The following is a 5,167-nucleotide window of genomic DNA, read 5'->3' as shown; positions in this document are numbered from 1 at the left end:
GTCATGATTTTGACAATCCTAAGATATTCCTATAAAAAATTGCAACACTTGGCTCTTTAATATTTTGCGATATATTTTTGCATATGATGGAAAGTGTCAATATTTCAATATGACATTTTAATTCATCTAATTGTTAGATCATGCGTTGCCAGCTTACCTCATTTGTCATCAATTGTTCATCATATAAAGTGAATTTTGAACTAGATTATCTCAAATATGGTTTTAAAACTCAATTTCGCAGTCTCGTCTCGTCTTGTCCATGCTAGATACCGAGTCATCTCAAACAAGTTTTCTGATACATTTGAAGCGTCTCGTTTAAAAATGAGAAAAATGAATATGAGGTTTTAAATCTCGTCTGAAAAATTGATTTTTTTATCTCGCCTATGTCTGATACCGAGACGACTTGGACAATACGTCTCAGTCTCAACGAGTTTTGTAACCACGATCTCAAATTCCTAACCATTCACAAAAGAATGATGCTATAGTGACTACGCCGAATTTTGTGTTCAACACTGAGTCGAGTCGTAGTATGCAAGAAATCATAAATGCTTTTCACTTATATGTCGAGGAAAATATCTATGATTATGTGCATACCTCCATGTCGGCTCAGTGTTGTAGAAAGTAACTTCAGCATTATTCTTCACAAAAACGTGTGGAGTGATTCATTTCTTTATCTATGAATAACCCATTTTGGAATCTGAAGCGTTTTGAGTAAAAGTGAACTCACCATCTTCCCATTGTTGAGTCAAGGGTATTATTGTCACCTAATAAAACGTTATGTCCAATGAGATTCTGTAACAGTTGGCACTTAGCAACGTGATTCATCCCTTCATACGCTGCCACGTGGCATATTAAGAGTACAAAGTCCAAAGTAATCTCTGTATGAGGAGGTCAAAAGCATCTCTCAACTGAATTTAATAAGTATGGTCATGGTCAACTGCTATGGAAATTTAGTCAGAAGGTGGAAGAGTCGATGACTGCTTCCCTTCATTTTTCGATTTCACCATTAATGGGGGAAACTTTGAGGGATTTTCCGCTCAAGGTAAGTAGATGTCACATTTTTTTCATCTCAAAACTGTTTTCAATTTGTCTTTTCATGTCTAATTTGGTCGCCCTCTTCGGTGCATGATCTTTTATATAATAAATGTTTATTTTCATAATAAATGTAGAAGGGTATTTAAATATTTTGACAATCAATCCGAACATAATAAAAGTATTTATTATGAGAATAATAAATTATTATGTAAAAGACTAATGTAGCCTTATCATTTTTACTAAATGACAATATGAGGAGGGGTATTATTAGAAAAAATGTAGTGAAAAATACTAACATCCCCGAAGTCTGTCATGATAGAATTTCAAAGATTGTTATGGAGTGATAAAATCTAAAATTTGCTTACTTTATCTGTGGAATCTGTTGGCTTTGCAGAACCAGACTAATTTATGAAAATTAGCTTCTCCTTGGTACTTACTAGTGAAAATTGAATGTTTTTAGGATCAAAATCAGATTTTTTTTATGACATTTCATGGGGTGGTGGAACTATTTCATTTACCCTTTTTGGATGGGGAGTTGAATGGTGTGGCATGAAAAGGGTGTTCTCCACACTGGGTATTGGGTTTCTGGTGAAATTTAGATGTTTATAGGATCAAAATCAGATTTTTTTTACCTTTCATGGGAAGATGGAACTATTTGTATTTCCTCTTTTAGGATGGGGAGTTGAATAGCGTGGCATGAAAAGGTGTTCTCTACACTGGGTATTGGATTTTTGGTGAAACTTAGATGTTTATAGGATCAAAATCAGATTTTTTACCTTCCATGGGTTGATGGAACTATATTTATTTCTCCTTTTTGGATGGAGAATTGAATGGTGTGGCATGAAAAGTGCATTCTCCACACTGGATATTGGGTTTGAGTGTTTAGCAGTTCTTGAATTTCCTTACATATGCCACAAACAGGATTTATATTGCCAATTCTAAGGGAAAAGAGACTCTGTTAATGAAGATGGATCTCCTTTCATTGCCACTAATTGTGGAGAAAGTTCATTTATTAGGTGGAATTGCGGGAGCTGTTCATAAAATTTCATATTTTATAAGGTTAGGACTTAGGAGTGCTACTGACCGAAAGGGGTTCGACCATATACTCAGATTTGTGAGAAGATTTTTACATATTCAGATGGGAAAGTTGGAATCCCAAATTGGGGTGGATGAATTTAATATTTGTTTGAAGTTAGATTGATTTTGATGACTTTGGTGGTAGTAAATGAACTTTGATAGTTGATGCTAATTGAAAAGAAAATTGCAACATAGTGGCTATGATGAATCTTGTGGAGGTGTAGCCATTGTGGCTATGAAGCTTTTGATTGCAATTGTTGTGTAAATGTCTCGTATTCTGTTGAGCTACGCAAAGCTACAGGGGAGCAGGGGTACGAAAAGGGCAATCATGTAATATTTTCTTAAGGATTTTCTATTTTGAGGGGGTTCATGTTTTGAGTTTAACATGATTTGATAACTCTTGGTTATATAAATAGAGATCCCTCGGGCTGCAAAACTTATGAGAAAATAGTGATTGTTCTTGTTTTGTTCCGTGGACGTGAACACACTGTCGAACCACGTAAATCCTTGTGTTTTGTGTGATTGTGTCATCTTTGCTATTTAGTTTTTTACTGTAACTACCAAAGATCTGGAAAGTTCTTAGTGTCTCTCAAGTCTCATTGTTGAAAGGAGAGGGATCACTTCTTGTTATTTGTTTATAATGAAGTTTCGAACTTTCCTAAAATATTATGTGCTGTATGTTGTGATCATGATCACTTATTTATTTTATGTCTGATTGTTGAGTTGAAGATATTATTCTGATTTCATCACTACATGTTCTCACCGATGTATTTTTTTTTCAGGTTAAAAAGCAGGCTGTCTATTAGCTCTCTGCTGTCTCTTCATGAAGTATGGCTTCCATTGGTGTAGTGCCACATTATTGTTGCAACAATTGGTGGTAGAAATGGTCGACCCAAACAGGTATATCTCAGTGAAAATTTTCTGATTCACAATGGATATTGTGATTAGGTTGTAGGAGAAATGGCATTGTTTATGAAATGCAGACATTAAATTTCTTGGGTTGAAGAGAGAATAACAAATTTGCAAAGATGTGGATGAGTCATTTTGTTTTCTAGGATTAACGAGAAGTTTCTCTTTAGAACTAGATGTGAAAATACAATAAAATATCAAAATGAGAAATGTAAAATCATCGATTGAGTGATAAAATATGTCAAATTTTTATGGGGCAATTTAAAGCATCCATATGTTTTGAAAACTAATGAAGTTCATAATGTGGTCATACTAACAGAGATCCTTTTTCCTCAAATTGCATGCTAAGTTTTGTTTTTTTTTCTTTTTCCTGATTTGTGTCTCGGACTCTAAGTTACATGGCAAAACATGTTTTTGGCCATGGTTCTTTTGGAATCGTATTTCAGGTGATCCTTTTTATTCAGATTCACGACCATTTGTGTCCATAATTGAAACTTTGGCAGTCCAAGTATTTTAGGAGGTCAATTGTAAATATGAAATCCTTAATCTGAATTTTTTAACCGTTCAACCTCTGTGGCCTTACTTTGCAGGCAAAATGCCAAGAAACAAGAGAGACTGTCGCAATCAAGAAGGTTTTGCAGGATAAGAGATACAAGAACCGTGAGTTGCAAACGATGCGCCTTCTTGAACACCCGAACATTGTCTCACTCAAACATTGCTTCTTTTTGTTGAGTGTGGCATTATCTGCCTCCACTCCCGGGTGTCACGTGCTCACTTATCATTCCCCAGTTCGACCAGTGAACCCTCTTATATTCATAGTTGCACCTTCCCCATCAGTTCGGTCATTTGCGGCAAATGGTTTGTCAACGCTTTTCAAAAACAGAGAAACATAATTGAAAATTATACTGTTACTTAAAACCATAGGAAGAAGGCTCGAAATACTGTTAATCATTCAATTATTATTTTTATTAATTTTTTCCCGGTTTATGTATTGTTGATTGTTTGGCATGATGTAATAATGTTCAATTCTATAAAGGAATTATTTAACTTCTGATTAGTAATGGCAGATTTGTTGAGTTTTGGCATATATTCATGGGGGTATTGGAGTTCGACACAGAGACATTAAGCCACAGAACCTACTGGTTTGTATACACGATGATCTATGTCCAATATATGTATATATTTCATTTCTTTTGTAATCTTCTTCTTTTATAGCAATTTTGTGAAATTGTTATGGGAAAACATGAATGTTATTTTCAGAGTACCAATTCTTTAAGATTAGTTCTTATGATTTGATTTTGTGCACCACAAGTAACAATAATTGCTAGGACTTGGACCATAGCTTAGTTGGTTTGACACATTGCAAAGCAACTTTGAGGTAGTGGCTTCAAGTCAAGCTGACCCATAAGATAAAAGTAACAATAATTGCTAAGTATGGCAATTCAATGATAATAGCTGTTTAATGAAAGTTGTAGGATCCGAAGATGAGATTTTTAAGGGGCACTTGGAATTTGGAAAGAACGGGAATTAGATTCAGATTGTCCCATTTTTGTTTTATTTGATCACATCTTGCATTAGTTATTGTCAAATATAACCAACGAGTGTTGGACGTAGTGGCCAAAGCCTCCCTCCAAAAAGGGAGTGGTCTTGTTCACAAAATGTGGTATATTTGCATTTGTTTGCTCTATAAATTATTCTACATCTATCTATAAGGGGTCAAAGGCGAGCCAAACATATCATATATTTGCTCTCGCTATTACCAAGCACCTAAGCTCGTATATTTGCTCTCTGGAATCTATAAACGAGAAAAAAATTCTATTACCGACACGAGAAGAAATCTAATGCATGAATCCGAACTATACAGAATTCAAATTTCCGCAAATCAAGGCTCACCCTTGGCACAAAGTGAGCAACCTAGATATATATGTTAAACTTTACCATGTTTATCCACATTTCTGTTTCATTAACAAATTAGTTAAGCTTAGATTTTTCTTTCTAAAATTATATTCAGATATTCCCCGAGCACATGCCTGCAGAAGCTATAGATCGTGTATCAAGACCCCTTCGGTACTCACCAAATTTACATTGCAATGTTGTGAGTCTTTCCATTATTTCTTCTTCATGTGGGTGGTCTTTGTTTCTTTCA

General features: G+C 34.8%; 1 long non-coding RNA gene across 1 annotated transcript; it reads left to right on the top strand.

The window, feature by feature from the left end:
- Nucleotides 1-914: 914 nt before the first annotated feature.
- LOC147394824 (uncharacterized) lies at nucleotides 915-4,114 on the top strand. Its single transcript, XR_015181394.1, has 3 exons — nucleotides 915-1,042; nucleotides 2,895-3,012; nucleotides 3,612-4,114. It is a non-coding gene; the product is annotated as an uncharacterized LOC147394824 (long non-coding RNA).
- Nucleotides 4,115-5,167: the final 1,053 nt, after the last annotated feature.

Source organism: Akebia trifoliata, chromosome 9 (assembly GCF_017979445.1).
Source record: "Akebia trifoliata isolate Shusen 1 chromosome 9, ASM1797944v1, whole genome shotgun sequence".
In the NCBI taxonomy this organism is placed as follows: domain Eukaryota; kingdom Viridiplantae; phylum Streptophyta; class Magnoliopsida; order Ranunculales; family Lardizabalaceae; genus Akebia; species Akebia trifoliata.
The sequence above is the reverse complement of the archived record's forward strand: the minus strand, read 5'-3'. Positions and strand labels throughout refer to the sequence as shown.